The sequence below is a fragment of the Chiloscyllium punctatum genome, chromosome 29 (genome assembly GCF_047496795.1).
Source record: "Chiloscyllium punctatum isolate Juve2018m chromosome 29, sChiPun1.3, whole genome shotgun sequence".
Classification (NCBI taxonomy): Eukaryota; Metazoa; Chordata; class Chondrichthyes; order Orectolobiformes; family Hemiscylliidae; genus Chiloscyllium; species Chiloscyllium punctatum.
In genome coordinates, this window is record NC_092767.1 from 73,316,616 (window position 1) to 73,339,394 (window position 22,779).

At 48.2% G+C, this 22,779-nt stretch overlaps 1 pseudogene; it reads left to right on the top strand.

Annotated features, from left to right (window-relative positions):
* LOC140454567 (uncharacterized) overlaps nt 1–22,779 on the top strand; it is a 63,561-nt pseudogene that overhangs the window by 3,660 nt on the left and 37,122 nt on the right.

Genomic DNA, 22,779 nt, shown 5'->3' on the forward strand with positions numbered 1-22,779 from the left:
CAACTCTGGCTGCCCTGCTATAGGAAGGATGCTATTTAAAATGGAGAGGGCTCAGAAGAGATTTACCACGATGTTGCCAGGTCCAGAGGGTTTGAGTTATTGGGAGAGGCTGGGACTTGCTTCACTAGAGCGTAGGAGGTTGAGGGGTGACCTTTTATAAATGTTTCTAAAATCGTAAGGGGTATGGAAAGCAAAAGTCTTTTCCCCAGTGCAGGGGAGTCCAAAACCAGGCAACATATTTTTCAGGTGAGAGGGGAAAGGTTTGAAAAGGAAATGAAGGCCAACCTTTTTTTTACACAGTGGCTCGTATGAGGAATGAACTTCCTGAGGAAGTGGTGGATGCGGGTGCAGTTACAACATTTTAAAAGATAGTTGAACAGGTACATGAATAAGAAATGTTTGGAGGGATGTGGTCCAAATGCAGGCGGTGGGACTAGTTCAGTTTGGAAACGTGGTCAGCGTGGGCTAATTGGACCAAAGGGTCTGTTTCCATGCTGTATGTCCTGAAGAAGGGCTCATGCCCGAAACGTCAGCTCTCCTGCTCCTCGGAGGCTGCCTGACCTGCTGCGCTTTTCCAGCGGCACATTTTCAGCTCTGACTCTTGGGCAACATTCAAGGTCGTTTTGCAGCCTCCATCCCCACAACAAGGAAAATTTTGTGGCATTCAATTTTCCCACTTCCCACAGTGTGTTTGATCTCTCGCTCTTTGGATTGTTCCATTGCTGCTGTCACCTGCGGAACAGGCTGGAGGGGTTGAATGGCCTACTTGTGTTCCTGAGCCGTGCAACCCCGCAGTGCAGCCTGCGTTTACATGACGCTGTTTAATATTGTGAAATGTCCTGAGGTGACCCCCAGGAGTGTGCTTGGACGTGCCGCTATAATGTGCGTTTCATTAACACGACTGACGTATTGGGGATGCTGTTTCTGAAGCTCAAAGTTTTAAATTGTGTACTGGTTATAACGCAATTCCAGCAACCTGTTGGACTATAACCTGGTGTTGTGTGATCTTTAACTTTGTACACCCCAGTCCAACACCGGCACCTCCAAATCATAGTTTAAATGTAGTTGCTATTACGGAGATGTCTAAAGTCACAAGGCTCCTGGACAGAGTAGATTGGCAAAGGGGACGCTAACTTGTTGGGCCCAAAGGGATAATTTTCTCATGCAACCCTGTGCTATAAGAACAGAATGTTACCGTGTTAAAGCAGAACTGGCTGTAGACTGTCACTGAGGTATTGGGACAATGCAGTCGGCTTTAGTAAAGCAGGAGATTGTGGTGGAGAGGCAGAGCTTTGCTTCACCCAGTGGAGAGAGTTGATGCAGGATGCAACCAGAGCCGAGTTTGTACGTGCTTTACTAGTCTTTGGTGGCAGAACCTCACTGTGCCAGCTTGCACCTCCAAGCGCAACAGCGCCACTTGTTTCGGAATTGAATATGAATACAAACACCCAATTAATGCCCACTCGGCGAGGTTTAGGAAGAAAATTCTAGAGCTTGGCGCAGAGGCAGCTGACAATACGGGAAAGGTGTTCCCAATGTTCAGCACAATAGGAGGCTGATGGTACTGAGGCTGGTTCTCTCAGAGCTAGTCCCACTCACCTGCCTTCTCCTCACGGTCTGCAAATTTGTTCTCCTCTGGGAGCGGTTAAATTCTCTTTTGAAAGCCCCGAATAATCTACACACAGGCTGTGCATTCCAGAGTCCTAACCACTTGCTGTGCAAAAAAAACTTCTTTCTTGTGATGCTCTTCGTTGTTTTACTGATGATGATTTAGATTAGATTCCCGAAAGCGTATGAAAATGGACCCTTCGGCCCAACAAGTCCACACCAACCCTTTGAAGAGTAAACCATCCAGACCCATTCCCCTACCCTATATTTACCCCTGCACTTAACATTATGGGGAATTTAGCACGGCCAAGTCACCTGACCTGTACATCTTTGGATTGTGGGAGGAAACCGGAGAACCCAGAGGAAACCCACCCAGACACAAGGAGAACATGCAGAATTCACAAAGGCAGTCACCTGAGACTAGAATCGAACCCAGGTCCGTGGTGCTGTGAGGCAACAGTGCTAGCCACTGTGCCGCCCCCACTGATCTTAAGTTAGTGTCCCCTTTGCCAATCTACTCCAGGAGCCTTGTGATTTTAGACATCTCCATCAGATCTCCCTTACAATGGGTTAATCCCCATTTTCACCAATCTATCTACGCAATTACTGTCTTCTGCCATCAAAACATTGAGGTTCCTCTCAACCTGTCTGCAACCCCTACAGTGTCTTTTCGTCATTTTAAGAGTGACGTGCTCAGAATTGTAATTGTCAATCTATCGTAGAATCTCAATAGTGTGAAAGCAGGCCACTTGACCCATTTGAGTCAATCCAGACACACCCTACTACCTTATCCCCATCACCCTACATCTCCAATGGGACAACCCACCTAACCTGCACATCCTTGGACACTGTGGGCAATTTAGCATGTCCAATCCACCCTAACCTGCACATCTTTGGACTGTAGGAGGAAACCCATGCAGACATGGGGAGAATGTGCAAACTCCACACACATAGTCACCTGAAGGTGGAATTGGACCCAGGTCCCTGGTGCTGGGAGGCAGCAGTGCTAACCACTGAGCCACCACGTCACTCCTTCTGTTAATAAAGTCGGGAATTGAAAGCTGGTCTCTGTGATAGTCACCAAGAAGCAATGGGGTTATTGTTGGGAAAAACCCATCTGCTTCAGTAATATCCTCTTTAGAAAGGGGAAATATGGCCCAGTTTGGGCCAATGTGTGACTCCAGACTCTACAACTGCCCTCTGAAATGGCCCAAGCAAGCCAGTAGATTCGGGGCAGTTAGGGATGGACAGCAAACACTGGCTCTGCCAAGAATACAAACGTCCCATGAAAGAAATTAAAGAATTGAGATGCTGTTAAAACAAAATAAGTAAATTGTTTGGTGCTACACAGAACTTTATGTGTACTGAACGCCTTCTCTTGTTCTGGGAGTCTCCTGAACTGTCTCCAAGGCTCCATGGATCTCAGTTTGTGAATCCCTGTCTTACGGTACAGGGACCTGTTCCATTTCTGAACCATTTGAAATGGCTGCGAAGCTCTTTGGAAATGCCCCCATGGTTGTGAAAGGCACAATAAGTTTTCATCACCACACAGCTGGTGGGCGCAAGTTGCTTTAACATTTTTGAGTCAATCGATTTCAAAACAGACATTGCACCAGAAACAATGGAACTGAGGAAATAAAGAATGACTATATTTGTGCACCACTGACTCTGTGTGTGTGTGTGTGTGTGTGTGTGTGTGTGTGTGTGTGTGTGTGTGTGTGTGTGTAGATTAGATTTGATTACTTAGTGTGGAAACAGGCCCTTTAGCCCAACAAGTCCACACCGACCCTCCAAAGCGCAACCCACCCAAACCCATACCTATACATTTTACCCTTTCACCTTACACTACGGGCAATTTAGCATGGCCAATCCACCTCACCTGCACATTTTTGGATTGTGGGAGGAAACCGGAGCACCCGGAGGAAACCCACGCAGACACGGGGAGAAATATACAAACTCCACACAGTCAGTCGCCTGAGGTGGGAATTGAACCCAGGTCTCTGGCGCTGTGAGGCAACAGTGCTAACCACTGTGTAATAATTGTTGGAGAAAGCAAACTAACCGTGAATGTGTGCACTGAACTTGAAGATGTGTTGGTTAGGGTGGAATGGCTGCGCTAAATTATCCCATAGCGTCCAGTGATGTGCCATGGGAAATGTAGGGTTACAGGGATCGTGTAGGGTCTGGGTCTGGTTGGGATGCTTATCGGAGAGTCAGTGTGGACTCGATGGGCCAAATAGCCTGCTCCTACATTGTAGGGATTGTATGTGAATTTTAGTTCCATCATAGTGACTTATAGAGTTAGAGATGTACAGCATGGAAACAGACCCTTTGATTCAACTTGTCCATGCTGACCAGATATCCTGAGTTAGTCTAGTCCCATTTGCTAGCACTTGGCCCATATCCCCCTCAACCCTTCCTATTCACATACACACCAGATGCCTTTTAAACGCTGTAATTGTACCAGCCTCCACCACTTCCTCTGGCAGCTCACTCTCATACACACACTACCCTCTGAAAAAGTTGCCCCTTAGGTCCCTTTTAAATCTTTTTCCCCCCCCCCCACACTAAACTTACGCCCGCTGGTTCTGGACTCCCCAACCCCAGGAAAAGACCTTGACTGTTCACCCTATTCATGCCCCTCATGGTATTATAAAACTCTAAAAGGTCACCCCTCAGATTTGAACCAAAGTCTCAAGTATTGCCTGCTCCTCTGGATGACCCCAGTATGACCTCTGTGTGTTTTATTGTAAAGTTGAAATGTTGGAGGTGGTCCCTCTAGTTCCCAATGCTCTTCAATGAAATGAGGCGGGGGGAACAAGCACAGATGTAGAAACTGGAACGACTGAGCAAGCTCTGTTAACGGTGATAAATGACTGATTCATCTCTTTTTAGTCATGTTGGGTGAGAGTTAAATATGAGTCAGGAAGTGTGCAGAAGTTCCTCTTATCTTCAATGGTCCCCCACCACTCTCTCTGAAGATGCTGAGTCATGGTGTAGTGTTGCCTGTGCTTGGTGTGAGTTATCACGGTGTGACATTTGCTGAATGTTTTCCTGTGGAGTGAGCTTACACTATAGTGGGTAGTGGTAGACTGTTTGGCACAGCTTTTCCATTCAATAAGATCATGGATGATTCTAACAATGGCCTTCACTTTGCTTGCTCCCAGTTGCCCTGAAGTCATGTCAAGTCTTTATCTAACTCTCTATTTTTAATGATTCAGCCTCCCACAGCCCTCGGGAAGAGAATTCCAAATCCCTCCTGACTAAATGCTCCTCATTTTCCACCCTAAATTGCAAACTCCTTTTGAAGTTATACCTGCCCCCACCAATCTAAATTTACCACCCCAGGAGGGTAACAACCATTTTAGCATCTAAACACCCCCCACCAAGGGCTCCCTTGGGATTTACATGTCTCAGCGCGACCAGCCCAGCTCCCCCCATTCTCCTGAACTGCAGTGAGGACAGAGAAAGAGAGCGCTCTCATCCCAGGAATCAGTTGGGTCAGCTTCCTCTCTGAACCTTAAGTTGTGCAGGTTAGGGTGGATTGACCATGCTAAATTGTCGCGTAGTGTCCAGTGATGTGCCGTGGGAAATCTAGGGTTACAGGGGGCTGGGTGGTTAGGATGCTTATCGGAGGGTCAGTGTGGACTTGATGGGCCAAATGGTCTGCATGGATCAAGATAATTTTCTTTCCCCCCCCCCTCCCAAGGGCTTTTCTTCAAACTTTTGAGGGCTACATTTTCCTTCTCACTCTCTCCTTTGTTCAGGACAATGCTGTCATTTTGGGGTGCCCTACAGGGTTTTAAACTCACTCCCAAAGCAGAATTAGAATCATTCGCCAGTATCCCCATCATTATCGATCCTCCAAGATGAACTCGATGCTGACTGGAGCTCAGCAGCTTTAATCTCCTTGACACTGCGGAGTTAATGCCAACAAGCAACAACAGCCCGACGTGAGCAATGGAGGGTATTTTTATCTCCAATGCGGTCAGTTCTTTTGTAACGCGATGGTTGCATTCTTGTGCAGCCCTGCTTTATAGAAAAATCGCACTTCAGAAACAGCGCTTGAAGTGCTGGCGATGTAGTCCCGTTCCAGCCAACACGTGTTTTACAGGTCCGCACAATTCCCCAATTCATCAATCAGCGAATTCGGGTTGATGAAACGTGCGTTATAGCAGAATGACGACCTGTAACTGAGTTGCAACGTGTGGTCAATGTGACATCAGGTTTCCCTGGCTCCCAGTTAGCAAGGTATTGCTTTGTTGGTAGTCTTTTTTTTTTCTTCCCCCACCACCCCCCCCCCCCCCCCCACCCCCAATCTCTCTCCCACTCCTGGCCTAAGCTGGACTTGTCTGTCCCAAATTGCATTGCAAAAGCTTTTTTTTCTAAAACACAATTATTCATAATTGCAACATTTTTAAAAGGCATTTGGATGAGTATATGAATAGGAAGGGTTTGGAGGGATATGGGCCGGGTGCTGGCAGGTGGGACTAGATTGGGTTGGGATATCTGGTCGGCATGGACGGGTTGAACCGAAGGGTCTGTTTCTGTGCTGTATATCTCTAATACATGGGATCTGGGCGTCAGTGACTAGGCCAGCATTTATTACCCCCAAAGGTGGGGGGGAGCTGCCTTCTTGAACCTCTGCAGTCCACGAGCTGTCAGGGCACTCACAATGCCCCCTTGGTGAGGGAATTCCAGGATTCTGACCCAGTGACACTGAGGGGACAGCGATATATTTCCATGTCAGGATGATGAGTGGCTCAGAGAGGAACTTTCAAGGGCTGGTGGTCCTATGTGTATGCTGCCCTTGTCCTTCTAGATGGAAGTGGTCGTGGGTTTGGAAAGTGCTGTCTGAGGAGCCTTGGTAATAACATTTGTTTATAAAGTATCTGGTTTGCAAAGAGCTTGGCAGGCCAATGTTAAAGTCTGCTGATAACACTGCAACATAATTGCAGTGGAACACAGCAACTTGAGTGATCTGTTTTTTTTTGTGGTCTTTGAATTGACTCAAAGAAATGAGGCCATTAGACCCACAAACCTATATTCTTCCTGTGCATGAAATTCTATGTCTGCCTGTCGTTTCTTGGACTCTGTCAATGTTGCCATCTGTGTCTTTCTCATTAAGCTGCTCCTGGATTGATTGGTCTTTGTGTGAGCATGTTCCTTTTCGGCCTTGTCTCATTGACTCTCCTTGGCATTTGAATGTCACTTATGTCCTTCCAATTTACCTCCTGTGTATGCTGACTGTGTTCTTTAGAATCATGAGGGGCACGGCTAAGGTGAATAGGCAAGGCCTTTTTCCCCAGGGTCGGGGAGTCCAGAGGGCACAGGTTTAAGGTGAGAGGAGAAAAAATTTTAAAAGGCACCTGAGGGGCAACTTTTTCACACAGAGGGTGGTACGTGTGTGGAATGAGCTGCCAGAGGAAGTGTTGGAGGCTGGTACAACTGCAACGTTTAAAAAGCATCTGGATGGGTATATGAATAGGAAGGGCTTAAAGGGATAGGGGCCAAGTGCTGGCAAATGGGACTAGATTAATTTAGAATACGTGGTCGGCATGGACGAGTTAGGCCGAAGGGCCTGTTTCTGAGCTTGATGACTCTGTCCCTTGCCTTTTGAAGCTCCTGGAGTTGGCACCTGACTTTCATGTGGTGCATCAATTGGCCACTTTGTTGTGAGGGAGGAGCAAAAATAGTTCACCACCAGGAGCTCTCCTCTTCTTCTGCCAATTGGTTTTTGGGTAACCACATTGCAGGGGCTGTCTGGAGTGGGGTTTGAGCTCTGCACTTCCTGTCTCTGACGTGCCGATGCTGTCAGCCAGCGAATGGCTTGGCGTAATGTTAGTGTGTGTATCTGAGTCAAACGTGTGGCACTGGAAAGCACAGCCGGTCAGGCAGCATCCGAGGAGCAGGAGAGTCGACGTCTCGAGGAGAGCTTAATCGGATGCTGCCTGACCTGTGCTTTTCCAGCACCACACTTTTCAACTCTGATCTCCAGCATCTGCAGTCCTCACTTTGCATCTGACCGTCTGTCAATTATTCAAACACAGCCTTCCTCCAGACTACTGATTGACTGGATTGTAGGTTGCTCTCTCTCTCTCACTACTGGACTGGGTGTGGCTGTTGGCTGCCTATCCCGAATTGCCCTTGGCCCCGAGTGCTTTTTATGGGGCTGTTTCAGAGGGCAGTTAAGAGTCCACCACGTGCCAGGGCGTCTAGTGATCTCACCGGACAATTAATCCTGCGACCCGGGGAATGTTTTGGGAACCGGGCCCAAATACCACCAGACGGTAGAGCTTCAGTTCAACAAAAATCTGAGACTCTGAGTCTGCTGGTGAGATTAATGCCTTTTGTTGGGAGAGGGGGTAAACCCCATCTGGAATCTGCCATCCTTGCCCACTCTGGCCTACACACAACTCCAGACCCACACGAATGTGACTGGCTCTTAGCTGCCCCCTGGGCTATTAACGATGAGCAATGACTGCTTACCCGGCCAGTGGCACTCTAATCATCTGTCTCAAAACCATCAATCTCAGACTTGAACTTAAATGCTGAGCTCCCCCAGCCCTTGCGCAAAGAATTCCTGTGATTCACCACTTTTCTGAGTGAAATTCATGTGTGATTAAGTCAGAAAACATCAAGGAACAGGTCTCTCTAATCAGAAGGTTCACAGTCGCACAGTGCATGGGCACTGTTTCAGTTAGCTGTGTTTCTTTTTGACTTGAAGATGCCAGTGTTGGACTGAGGTGTACAAAGTTAAAAATTGCACAACACCAGGTTCTTGTCCAACAGGTTTAATTGGAAGCACTAGCTTTCGGAGTGCTGCTCCTTCATCAGGTGGTTGTGGCCAGTGCTCTGAAAGCTAGTGCTTCCAAATAAACCTGTTGGACTATAACCTGGTGCTGTGTGTTTTTTTTTAACTTGATGCATGCACCCTTGATGACTCAGTGACTTCTGTACAACATGGCATGTATTTACCTGAACCGAATGTGTGTGTGCGCACAGCGTTTTCTGCTCCAGTTAGTTGTATGAATTTTCTGTTTATTCACTTGTGGGTGTCAACTATTGAAGGATCAGCGATATATTTCCAAGTCAGGATGGTGAGTGGAGGGGAACTTGCAGGGGGTGGCGTTCCCATGTATCTGCTGCCCCTGTCCTTTGAGATAATGTGGCTGTAATGCTGTTGACAGATGACACTGCATTAATCACTCTCACATGGACTGGACAGTGTTGCTCTGGCACAATGAGGAGTTCCTCCACGGAGGTTAAAGTGAACTGTTGGAGCAGAGGGAGACCATTTTAAGCTTTGTATCTGATCTGGTTACTACTGAGCATGAACCTCCCTCCCTTCCATGCTTGCCCACCCATTCCGACATTCCCAACTGTTCCCCTTGGAGCCAAGCCTCTACCAGTGAGATCTTCAGGACCGAGGTATAGTCCCCAGTGGTGATGAATGCCATGATATTTTTGGAAGTGGTGTTTGAACAGGGACCCCATCCCCCACCCCTTCCAGCCCCGGTGGGTTGTGAAGGATCCCATGGCCAAGGTTCTGAAACAGATCAGAGGATCCCCACCCTGGTGTTCTCCGATTGACATTTACCCCTTGATCGTCTTCACAAAGGGATGATGATGATTGTTGCATTGCTGTTGGTGGGAGCTTGCTGTGCGCACATTGGATGTCGTGTTCCCTGCATTGTAACAGCGACTGTGGTACCTGGCTATAAAGCACTTTGGAATAGGCTGAGGTGGTGAAAGGTGCTTTGTAAATGCAAGCTCTCCTGTAGCAGTTATCGGAAACCGCGATTGGTGAGATCAGAATAGAGCACAGCCCAAGGCTGTTATAGATCTGCAATTAAGGAACAACTGGACAGACAAAAAATCGAAAGAGATGGTATTGATAGTGTCTGTGTGTGTGTCTGTGTGTGTGTCTGTCTCCGTCTCTCTCCCACCCCAGTTCTGTTATATTTGAGCTTCTCTTTATGGTGGCCTCAAATGTTCCTGATTTTAATGGTTCCCCTCTCAGCTCGGAGCTGCCTGCACCCTCCCTCAGTCTCTTCTCCCCTCGAAGTCTGGATCAAAGGGCTTCGCTCATCTGACTCTGTGATTAAATTCACCAGCATGGAGCTTTCTGGAGGATCTGACTTTGCTACACTCACTGAATACGTGAAATTTTATTTGAATCCATTGAATTAAAAATGTGCTGAACAGTGGGGAAGGATCGAAGTTGTATCTCTGAGTTCAGGCGTGGTTGAATTTGAAAGACTCAGCATTGGCCATTTCCTCTGTTTTGTGTTAAAGTAAAAGGAACCACAGCATCACGTACCATCTCAGTCTCTGCTCTCAGCCACACAAACATATGGAGCCATTTCAGTAAAGATCTTCCTCTCTTAGAGCATCTTTTTTTAGCTGCTCCCCTCTCAGTTGACTGACTAGATCGGTGTGTGCATACAGGGCAACCTTGGTTGTCCGACTTTCAGATTATCCGAACAAGATCTCCAGGTCCCATTGCTTGGGTACGCTGTGTTGTCCAGGCCCAATATTCGCTGCCCGTGTCGTTTGGATAATCGAGGTTGCGTTGTGGTCTTACTGGGGCTGAACAACGTCCTGGTGTGCATGATTCTGACTCGTCCCAGAGGAATTTGCTTTTGATTTTCGCTCCCGTGATTTACGTAGCAGAAAGCAGTGTCCGCTGGACCACAGTAAGGTCCCGTGAACAGCATTGGTGTGGGTCCCCGGCTGCGGTTTTCGCTGGCCTCTTCAAGGGCAAGCATGGGCCATTTAAGTCAGAAAAACCCGTTGGTACAGGCCTCGTCGAGTGACTGCCCCATCCAATGTTGGGCTAAAATGTGTGTTACCAACTTTTACAGTGGTCAGGAGAGATGGGGGAGGGGAAGAGGAAGGATTCAGACATCCCTGGCTCGGCCAGCCTTTATTGTCCATCCCTAATTGCCCCCTTCAGAAGGTGGTGAGCTGACTTCTTGAACCGCTGCCGTCCATGTGCTGTAGGAATACTCACGATGCCCTTAGTGAGGGAATTCAAGGGTTTTGACCCAACGACAGGAAAGGAATGGCGAAATGTTTTCCAGTCAGGGTGGTGAGTGGAGCGGAACTTGCAGGGGGGGGGGGGGGGGGGGGCGGGCGGTGTTCCCATGTGTCTGCTGCCCTTGTCCTTCTGGATGGAAGTGGTCATCGGTTTGGAATGTTCTGTCTGCCAGCTTAACTCAGTATATCTATGACTCTGTATGAGGCGGAGAATCTGGAAACTTCTAACTCTCAACTGCTGTTGAAGCCAAGCCCGTGACATCTTTCAGAAAAGGAATGGGAGGTCTGCTCGAAAGGTAAAAAGTATTGAAGGGGATGAGCAGCAAAGTGAGATGACACAGGGCTGCTGTTGAGAAAACCATTGAGCCAAATAACCCAGGCAGAATACCCTCGCACTGTGTATTGGGAGAGTCACTGAATCAAAGTGAGGGCTGGTGAGATTCTCTCTGTGCTGAGTCTCTAGGTGATGTGTTTAAGAATTGGAACTTGAGAGAGTAATCTGTGAGTTTGAGTGGTAGGCGAGAGGGTGGTGCCCAGGAAACCGCAGTGATATTGAGACTGAGCTCTGGCCTGGCTCTGACATGATCGTACATGTGTACTAGTCGCTACTGAAGGGCAAGTACAGAACTGCAACATTGCTCAACTCTGAATAAGCAACATTTTTTAAAAGAAAATAAGTTCTTTTTAAGTCATGAACATGCCTGCTTCTGTTTGTCTGAGCAGTTTACATCTCCTTTAGCACACATCCCTTATCAGGAGAGAACCTGGGGAGGAGGAGGAGGTAGGTTTGAGAGGTTCCTGTTGGATACCTGTGACCGAAAACGTTCCTTCAGTTACAATTATATCTGACCCTTCCCTTCGGGTTTATATTTAAAAGAGAAACAGTCTTTTTTTTTGGTGTATGCGTTGCGACATCTGCTTTGTCAACCAACCTCTATTGTTGCTTATTTGCGGACACAGCCTATGTTTTCTTTATAAAAGAAGGAACTTTCATTTGCATAGCGCCTGTCGTGACCTCTGGGTGTTCCCAGAACACTCCGCAGTGCTGTGGTATGTAAACAAGGAGCAGGAGTGGGTCACTATGCAGCTGTTAACTGTCAGTTAACGGGCATAATCAACAGGGCAACACCCCTACCAATCAGAGTCCACTTGCCAACCAATCAGCCCTCTCCTGTGATACAGTCTAAAAGTTTGTTTTACCTCCAAGTTGGTTTTCTTGCAAGTTGTCCTGATGAGTTAAGATAAAAATCTTTGACAAAATAAGTAGTCTTTTCAACAGCAGTAATAATCTGAAGTTGTAAACCTGTAGTAACCATGAAACCATCACAGATTGTTGGGAAAACCCATCTGGTTCACTAATATCCTTTATTTAGGGAAGGAAATCTGACGTCCTTACCTGGTCTGACCCACATGCAACTCCAGACCCACAGCAATGGGGTTGACTCATAACCGCTCTCTGGGCAAATAGGGATAGGTAATAAATATTGGCCTGCTCAGTGACTCCCTCGTCCGGTGAATGAATTTTTAAAAAATTCACAGGGGCACCATGTTGGGTTTTCAACATGGGAAATATATAGATATAATACCTGAATATGTTAATGGCAGCTTTCATAGACTATAAAACATTACAGCGCAGTACAGGTCCTTTGGTTCTCAATGGTTCCATACGTCGGCGTGCCCATCTGAAGCCCATCGAACCTACACTATTCCATTCTCATCCATATGTTGATCCAATACCCATTTAAATGCCCTTAAAGTTGGCGAGTCTACTACTGTTGCAGGCCGGGCATTCGACGCCTTTACTATTCACTGAGTAAAGAACCTACCTCTGACATCTGTCCTATATCTATCACCCCTCAATTTAAAGCTATGTCCCCTCGTGCTAGCCATCACCATCCAAGGAAAAAGGCTCTCACTGTCTACCCTATCTAACTCTATGATCTTGTATGTCTCTATTAAGTGACCACTTAACTTTCTTTGACGAAAACAGCCTTCAGTCCCTCAGCCTTTCCTCGTAAGACCTTCTCCCCATACCAGGCAACATCCTGGTAAATCTCCTCTGAACCCTTTCCAAAGTGACCAGAACTGTACACGATACTCCAGGTTCAGCCGCACCAGAGTTTTGTACAGCTGCAACATGACCTTGTGGCTCTGAAACTCAATCCCTCTACCAATAAAAGCGAACACACCGTATGCCCTCTTAACAATCCTGTCAACCTGGGTGGCAACTTTCAGGGATCTATGTACGTGGACACCGAGATCTCTCTGCTCATCTACACTACCAAAAGGATCCTACCAATAGCCCTGTACTCTGTATTCCTGTTAATCCTTCCAAAAAGAAAAACCTCACTTTTCTGCATTAAACTCCATTTGCCCCCTCTCAGCCCAGCTCTGCAGCTTATCTATGTCCCTCTGTAACCTGCAACATCCTTTCGCACTGTCCACAACTCCACCAACCTTGGTGTCATCTGCAAATTTACTAATCCATCCTTCTACACCCTTGTGGCGTTTCCCTATCTCTCTCTCTCAAAAGTTCAGATGTAATTTTAATATCTTATAATATTCTCTCTCATATATTTTCCTTGTGGTTTCCACGACTCCCTGCTTTGCTGGACACTCCAAGCCAATTGACAGTCTCGGCAGGTAGGGACTATCTGGGAGACTGCCATTCTGTTTTTGTTGCTCAGTGTTTCAAAGAAGAGGCTTTCTGTTGGAGCACGAGGTGTAACTTGTAGAATCCCTACAGTGCAGAAAGAGGCTGTTCAGCCCATTGAGTCTGCACTGACCCTCTGAAGAGCATCCCACCCAGACCCACCCTCCTACCCTATCCCTGCAACCCCATATTTCCCATAGCTAACCCACCCAGACTCTACATCCCTGGATGCAAGTGTAGACAGTTCAGGGACAACCTGTTTTTAAAATATTTTGTCTCCCTAAGAATTATGTGAAAGCAGGCCATTTGGCCCATCAAGTCCACACCAGTCCTCTGAACAGCATCCCAACCTACCCCTGTAACCCTGTATTTCCCATGGCTAACCCACCTAACCTGCACACCCCTGGGCACTATGGGGCAATTTAACACGGCCAATCCACCTTAACCTGTACATCTTTGGATGATGGGAGGAAACCCAAGAAGACACTGGGAGAATGTGCAAACTGCACATGGTTGCCAGAGCATGGAATTGAACTCTGGTCCCTGGTGCTGTGAGGCAGCAGTGCTAACCACTGAGCCACTGTGCTGATGGAGAGAAGTGACCGCATGAATGGAAGTCTGTGTTTGGAGTTTGATCCCAGGAGCCCTGGTCTGACATGTCTGTGAGGGAGGGTAACGTGACGTTATCAGTAAGCCTGACACTTCCAAGTAGAGTGAGCATCTCACGTACTGTCAGTTATTGAGCTGTGGTTAGTCAGCTCCCTTCCACAATAGGTCAGTGAGCTGGCATTCTTATCCAATGGACAGCTCTGCTTGGGGCCTACCCCTCAACTCCCCTCAGAGTAACATTTCTGCTCATACTGGGGGGTATGGTGGGGGGAGTCTCATTGTGTTCTCAAAGAAGTTGCTCTACATCTCTGTAATAATTAATCTGCTTTCTGCAAACCAACTGTGTTCGTGACAGATTGAAAGGCTCGCACTTATGTAGCGCCTTGCACATCCTCCGGCATCCTCCCCTCCTCAAGTGCTTTGCTGCCAATGACCTACACTTGAAGTGTGCTTCAGTGCTGCAACTTAGGAAACTTGGTTTACACAAATGTGCACAGCAAGCGCCCACGTGACCAGATTCCTCTGCCCTACCATCTTCCGTTTAGCCCAACTGTTCCAGTTTGACGACAGCTCTTGCTTTCGCTGCCTGTCACCTCCTTTTTATCAGGAATGAAGAGCTTATGCTCGAAATATCAACTCCTCTCCTCAGATGCTGCCCGATCTGCTGTACTTTTCCACCGGCGCACTCTCTGATCTCCGGTGTCTGCAGCCCTCATTTTGTCCCAATTGATGGTAGTGCCATGGTTACCCATGGCTCAGGCTCGGTTACCAATCCAGGGGCATAACGGTTTGGCTGTTCTTACCTGATGGTAAGTATTTTCTAATCAACGCCTTCTGGAACTTTCACCTGGGCCTCCTGGGTCAGAGCTCGGACTACGCCACAAGGTCTCCGTGCCTGTTTGTATACGTCTGGGTGGGGGGATAGTTGGGAGGGGAATGGGGATGGGGGAACTTGTAAAAAATTTCATTCACAGGATGAGGGCGTCACTAGACAGGCCCAGCATTTATTGCCCATCCCTAATTGCCCCAGAGTTAGGGGAGGCAGGGAGAGGTTGGAAGACGAGGAGAAGGGAGAGGCCAGGCAAGGGAGTGGGGAAGAGGGCAGTTTCACTGGGGAAGTAGGGGTAGGGAGAGGGGACAGGCTAGCAGGAGAGCTTCTGGATGTTTGGTAGGTAGGGGTGAGAGAGAGAGAGAGAGAGAGAAAAATGGGGAAGAGGGTGGTTTTGTGTCAGAGGGGGTATGCAGATCATCTACAGCTAAGGTGGAGGTGTGTGGAGAGAGGGCAGGTTGGCAGAGGGGTGTGGAGCATGGGTATGTGCAGCAGGCATGTGGTGATGGCACCTCCAACCCAATAACCATAAATTGAATGAATGGCTACATGTCCTCCTGATCTACCTGTCCCTGTGTTTCCTCTGACCCACCAGAGGTTTGGCCCAGGACTCTGCATTGCAAACCTGCCTAACAGCCAACTCAACTAAATGACTACCCCTGCCTTTTTCCATACAAGAACAAGCACAGCAGATACATGACTCTGACTGACTCTCAGCCACTCCCCATCCTGCTTTGGAAATACTTCATCGTTCCTTCAGTGTCACAGGGTCAAAATCCTGGAATTTCCTCCCTAAGAGCTTTGGGGGTCAACCCACAGCACACTGACTGCAGCGGTTCAAGAAGGTAGCTCACCCCCACCTTCTCAAGGGGGCAATTAGGGATGAATCTATGCAAGGGCTGTACACCTCGCTGGATAGCTCTACTGAAAGGGTTTTTTTTTAATGGTCTTTTTGGCAGTGTTTGCTCCTAGTTTTGGAGATGATGTTGGTGATGAAGTATTCTCGGTGTGTTTCTGCCTGCGGAGAATATTGTTCCTTCCCTAACTCCCCCATCATGATGTTGACCGCTCCCTGAGGTGGGCGTTCTGGTACTTGGTGTGAAATGTAAAATTATAAGGCTCTGTGATTTTCAGCGACTGCAATGAGTCCCGTGACTGGAGTGCCCAGGGAGTGCCCGCTCTGATATACCTGACTGTATTTCCAACTGGCATTAACAACGTGATGGGGCAAGGGTTCGATCAGAGAGGGGGTTTTGCTGTGGTGCTGCTGCCTAGAAACCAGCACAATTGCTCAGCCCATTGGTCGAAATCTACCAAGTGTGTGCATAACGCTGGAGACCGGTCTGTCGCTGTAATACACTGGGGTACAGTACTGGTGGGGAACTGATCTGTCCCTGTATAACACTGGGGTACAGTACTGGTGGGGAACTGGTCTGTCTCTGGATAACACTTGTTTTGTTAATGCAAATTAACTATAACATTGATGAATTGGGGACACTGTTTCTAAAGTGTGAACTTTTAAAACGTGTGTTGGCTGTAACCTGATTACATCGCTGACACTTTAATCACTGTTTCTAAAGAGCGATTTTTCTATAACATGTGGTTGTATGAGAATGCAACCGTTGTGTTCTAGAAGAACTCCCTGTGTATCGCTGGGGGATAGGTCTGCTCCCGTGTAACAGTGGGTGGGGTGGGGATAGTATTGGTAGGGAGAAGCTGAGTTGACCTTTTTGAGTTCAGTACCTTTTTGTAGTACAGTCCCTACTGAAATAGAGGGGGTAGAAAGCAGCCAATAGTATGCAGCAGGATCCCATTATTTGATTTTACTGATGCTGACTGAGTGAAAAACATTGACATGATCTCCACAAGTGCATAACAACAATTCTCCTCCAGACAAGAATCCTTTTTTTTTGTGTGAGAGAAAATCCAATATTTTACTGGAAAATCCGAATTTTAGTTTGACATGTGCAATGCTTAGGGAAGAGGTAAAATATTTTGGCTGTTGGTTTCTCAAAAGGCTCTGTTCACGGTGGAATAAGCAGTCAGATTCCATCATGATTTATGGAGAGAGTGAGTAACTGCTGCCTCACAGCGCCGGAGACCGGGTTCAATTCCCGCCTCAGGCGACTCTCTGTGTGGAGTTTGCACATTCTCCCCGTGTCTGCGTGGGTTTCCTCCGGGTGCTCCGGTTTCCTCCCACAGTCCAAAGATGTGCAGGTTAGGGTGGATTGGCCATGCTAAATTGCCCGTAGTGTTAGGTAAGGGGTAGATGTAGGGGTATGGGTGGGTTGCGCTTCGGCGGGGTGGTGTGGACTTGTTGGGCCGAAGGGCCTGTTTCCACACTGTAAGTAATCTAATCTAATCTATTGTTGAGAAATGGGGATTGTTGTCCTGGGAGAGAGAGAGAGTGAGGTGTTCAGAACTGTGCTTGGTAGGGTCTGGGCAGAGTAGAATGGCAGGGGGTGGGTGTGGTGAAGGTTCAGGAGGAGAAAATTCTTCCTGTTGATGGAAGGATTGAGAGCAAGTTAAGAACAGTACCGCACAGGGAATGGGCTCTTCGGCCCACCAAGACTGCACTAATACACAATACCTTTCTAAAGTAAAAACGTTTTGCCTCTACGTGCTCCATATCCCTCTGGCAGAGTCGAGTAACTTTTTTATTTGTTGTTTCTCCAATACAGCTGGTACAATCAAAGCGAGACAGCGTTCCTCCAGTTCCTATCGGAAAGATGTTGTGAAACTGGAAAGGGTTCAGAAAAGATTTACAAGGATGTTGCTGTGGTTAGAGGGTTTGAACAAAAGGGAGAGGCTGAACAGGCTGGGCATGTAAACCTTATAGAGGTTTACAAAGTCATGAGGGGCGTCAATAGGGTGAATAGACCAAGTCTTTTCCCTGGGGTTGGGGGTCGAGAACTAGAGGGTATAGGTTTAGGGTGAGAGGGGAAAGATTAATAAAAGAGACTAAGGGGCAACTTTTTCACTCAGAGGGTGGTATGTGTATGGAATGAGCTGCCAGAGGATGTGGTAGAGGCTGGTACAATTACAGCATTTAAAAGGCATCTGGATGGGTATATGAATAGGAAGGGTTTGGAGGGATATGAGTTGAGTGCTGGCAGGTGGGACTAGATTGGGTTGGGATATCTGGTCGGCATGGACGGGTTGGGCCAAAGGGTCTGTTTCTATGCTGTACATCTCTATGACCGCGGTGCTATATGAACACCTAGACTACACGAGAGGACAGTCATACACAGGGCAGCATAAAGTGCATAGAGAAGTGTAAAACACGCAAGACAGCACAGTAATTCCTGACAAGACAAGACAATAGGCACAGTGGTGGATGACATTACAATGTGACCGTGAATGATCATCATTAATAAAACATTGTCTTAGCTGTAATTCAAAAAATTGTCCAAAAAGTGCAAATGGATTAGTGTGATCATACTGTATTAAGGAGCCTGATGGCTTGGGGGAAGAAACTATTGCGCAGTCTGGCCGTGAGAGCCCAAATGCTCCGGTACCTTCTACCAGATGGCAGGAGGGGGAGGAATTGGAGTGTGGGGTTGTCCACCATGCTGTTAGCCTTTCGGATGCAGCATGTGGTGTAAATACCTGTAATGGAGGGAAGAGACACCCCAATGGTATCCTCAGCTCTCTTCCCTATTCGTTGTAGGGTCTTCGGATCCAAGACGGTGCAATTCCCAAGCCAGGCAGTGACGCAGCTGCTCAGGGTACTCTCAATGAACCCTCTGTACAATGTGGTGAGGATGAGGCGTAGGCTTTCCTCAACTTGCTCAGAAAGTAGAGACGCTTCTGGGCTTTCTTGGCTGTGGAGCTGGTGTTGAGGGACCAGGTGAGATTCTCTGCCAGGCGGACATCAAGAAATTTCATGATGTTCACGATCTCCATGGGAGATCTCTATTCCTGTATCTGTAAGGGTGCCTTTTAAACGTTATTGTATCTGCCTCCACCACTACCTCTGACAGCACCTTCCAGGCACTTACCACCCTCTCTCCTTTTTTAAAAAAAAATAAAACCTGCCTCTCACATCTCTAAATTTACCCCCATAACCCCTAGTAATTGACATTTCTACCCTGGGATAAAGACTCCAACTATCTAATCTGTTCAATTTTGTAAACTTCTGTCAAGGCATCCCTCGTCCTTCAAATGAAAGCAACCCAAGTTTGTTTCTGCTCTCCTCACAGCTCATTCCCTCCAAACCAGGCAACATCCCAGTAAGGCATTTCTGTGCCATCTCCCAAGCCTCCACATCCTTCTGGTCATGGGGCGACCAGAACCGTACACAATAAATAGGAGTGTTATCTTTTATCTCCTGTCCTCCCCTCGTCTATCCCCTCCTCATGTTTTTGGCTGGACCCCCCCCAGCCCCAACGATTATAGACGAAGCATGAGAGAGAGGGGGAGGATCAAGCCATTCAGCCCCTCAAGTCTACTCTGTTTTTCAGAACGACCTTGGCTGATCCCAAACTTGGCTGTTTTCTGTGCATCGAAGGGGCCCAGGTATTTGTTGATTTTGACTTTCAAATCCCTGTCTGCTGCCTGCATGACTCAAATTTCCCGCACACTTCCTATTCATGCTGCCCCACTCCCCCCGTCCTTTTACCCCAGCTCCCCATCCAATTTCCTCTTAAAGATTGCTGGAGGAACTCAGTAGCTCTGCGCAGAGAGAAACGGAGTTAATGTTTTGAGTGCACTACTTACAGCACAGTTCTGTAAGTGATTCTTGGCAGACTCAAATGTTAACTCTGTGTCCTTTGTTTGTTTTGTTTCCAATTTTCCAGCATCTGCTTTTATTCCTCTCGCAGGTTATTAATTCTCTCTGCCACTAGAGAGTTTCAGGCTGTTGCCTGTGTTTGGGGGGTGGGGGGAAACAAAAGTTCTTCCTCACATTTTTCCCCTGCAAACCACCCCACCCCCCACCCCCACCCCCACCCCCCAGTCCCTACTGTGCGTGGAAACAGGCCCATTAAGTCTGCACAGATGCTCTGAAGAGCATCCCACCCAGACACCCCCTCCTACCCTATCCCTGTAACCCTACATTTCCCATGGCTAACCCACCCAGCCCGCACATCACTTACACTGTGGGACAGTTTAGCATGGCCAGTCCACTTTAACCTGCACATGTTTGGATTGTGGGAGGAAACCCACACAGACACGGGGAGAATGTGCAAACTCCACACACTGTCGCCCCGAGGCAAGAATTGAACCTGGGTCCCTGGTGCTGTGCTGCCATTTCTTAGCCAAACCTTAAATCTCCCTCTCCCTGGTCCTTTCTTCGTGAGCTCATGGTAACAGCTTTGCCCTGTTCCCTTCTCTAAACCCACCACTATCCTTTTCAATCGCGATCACAGCTCCCTTCGACCTCCATCGCTCTGAGGAGACTGACCCCAACTTCTCCGACCTTTGACTTTGTCACTAAAATCCCTCCGCCCAGGAACTGTTTGGGTAAATCTCCCTCTGACACTCCTCAGGTGGAGACAGTCTTCCTGAAAGCAGTGCCCCAGGATTACTGGGGTGGGGGGGTCTAACTTTTAAGGGCTCAGGGTCACTCCCTGCTGTAGTACCTCTGTTTGTGAAGCTATCTGCCGTGGGGAGGCTGGTACTGACACTGTGACATCACTGACCTGGTTATTCAGGGACACTGGTTCAAATCCCACCTAACCAGCTGCCAGGATTAAAACTCCATCAACAAATCGGAATTGGAAAATCATCGCAGTGATAGAGATCAAGCAACTGTCAGCCGTTACTGAGCAGCATGGTCTCTGTGTCTGTCCCTCGCTGTCTCTCTGGCTGTGTGTGTGTGGACTATAGGAACTGTATACAAATGTCCACATTGCCCAGGCTCAGGGACTGACCGCTGTTGATAATCTGGGTGTGACGAGTAGGAGAGATGGTTTTGCTGTGTGCACACTCGTGTGAAATCTATGGCCAGCCAGCAGTTACTGCACCCCGCCCCCATAATCCCTTCCCTGTCGCCTGTGTATCACCTCATTGCTGAGTCTGACTCACAGAACTCTGTGCCTAGAACACAGTGCCTGAAAGGGTATGCAGGGGGCTCTGGGGCCGAATGGCCGCTGACTGTGCAGTTTTGAGCCAGGGTGAGTTGTGGCAGGGGGGGTGACGATGGCAGTGCAATGGAGGATGGGGTTCTCGGGCCGCAAGGTAACTCTGTGAACAGCTTCATTGAAGGCTTAGCCCTTTCTGACCTGGAGCAGCGAGTGAAGAGTCAGGGTTTGTACGGGGTTGGGGGAGAACTGGGGGACTCTCATTTCACCAGGCCATCCCTTCCCCACTCCTGCTCCTCCAGACAGTGTCCCCTTCCCTATGCTGTCTGTGTCTCCCTCTGTATGTGTCTGCTCTCTCTCTTTCCTCCCCCCCCGTACCATTTCCAAAATGGTTTGGGTGGTGCGTCACAGAATAAATTTGCACGGCACACCTTTTTATTTAATGAAGTCACCTTGTACAAGTTAAAGATCAGAATGAGGAGAGGGCCACTCAGCCCATTGAGTCATAGAGATGTACAGCACAGAAACAGTCAGGTAGAGCTTATCCTGGACTTCAATCCCACTTTCCTGTCGAGTCCCTGTGTCCCTCTATTCCGACAGACTCTGAAACTGTCTCATAGAGTCACAGAGATGTACAGCACGGAAACAGACCCTTCGGTCCAACCCGTTCATGCTGACCAGATATCCCAACCTAATCTAGTCCCACCTGCCAGCACCCTGCCCATATCCCTCCAAACCCTTCCTATTCATATACCCATCCAAATGCCTCTTAAATGTTATACCAGCTTCCACTACTTCCTCTGGCAGCTCATTCCATACTCATTCCACCCTCTGTGAGAAATAGTTGCCCCTTAGGTCTCTTTTATATCTTTCCCCTCTCGCCCTAAACCTATGCCCTCTAGTTCTGGGCTCCCCTACCCCAGGGAAAAGACTGGCTATTTACCCTATCCATGCCCCTCATAATTTTGTAAACCTCTATAAGGTCACCCCTCAGCCTCTGATGCTCCAGAGAAAACAGCTCCAGCCTGTTCAGCCTCTCCCTGTAGCTCAAATCCTCCAACTCCTGACAACCTCCTTGTAAATCTTTTCTGAACCATCCCTGTCTCAAATGCCGTTGGTGATTGGACCATATTCCTGATCGTCTGAGTTTAGGGATTTCCAAACATTCGCAAACATCTGACTGAATTCATATCTCTCAGTCCAGAGTGATCACCCTGAATAATGGGCTGTCATATTCTTGGCTGCACAATTGGGAACGGAATTCCCCCCCCCATGGAGAGGCACTTCTCCCTCTCAAAACCTAGAGAGCAATGGGCCCCATTTGCTCTGCTTTTCCTCCCGGGATTATCCCGGTGATTTATCGTAGGGGCCTGTCCCCTGAGGCTCCAACCAGCTCCCTCCAATGCAGGGCCACTCGCTCGGGTGGGGTCTCTGGTCTGGGCTTCCTCTGAAACCCGGTGGCTTTTCCCTCAGAGTGAACCTGCTCCGTTTCAAAGTAGCCCCCCACCTTGACGTTTCTTTACCCGTGAGCGTTGCCGTTCAACTGGGCAGGGCACAGTTCAATTGGTGGTCAAGTTTGGGAGGGGTGGTTGGGGTGTGATTGGAACACCAGCCTTCGCTTAAATTTACATTTGCAAACCTCTGCGATTCCTTGTGATGCCACATTGAACCATTGAGCTGCTGCCAGTTGTAGAAGGGGAGCTGGCTGCCCCCTTGCTGTCCTTCTGATGATGACTGATTTGGTTGATTGTACACTCAGAGCCTGCTCCAGTCCATCGTGGGTTTCAGTCTTTCTCCCGGTAGTGTGTCCCCCTCCCCCACTCCCCATCCCCAGTTCACTTTCTGAAATTGATCAGTCTGGGTTCCGAGTCAGAAAGTGTGGTGCTGGAAAAGCACAGCCAGTCAGACGGCATCCGAGGAGCAGGAGAATTGGCATTCCGAGCATATTCCCTTCATTAGGAATCCCTGTCTGATCCAAGCTTGATGAAGAGCTTATGCTCAAAACATCAACTCTC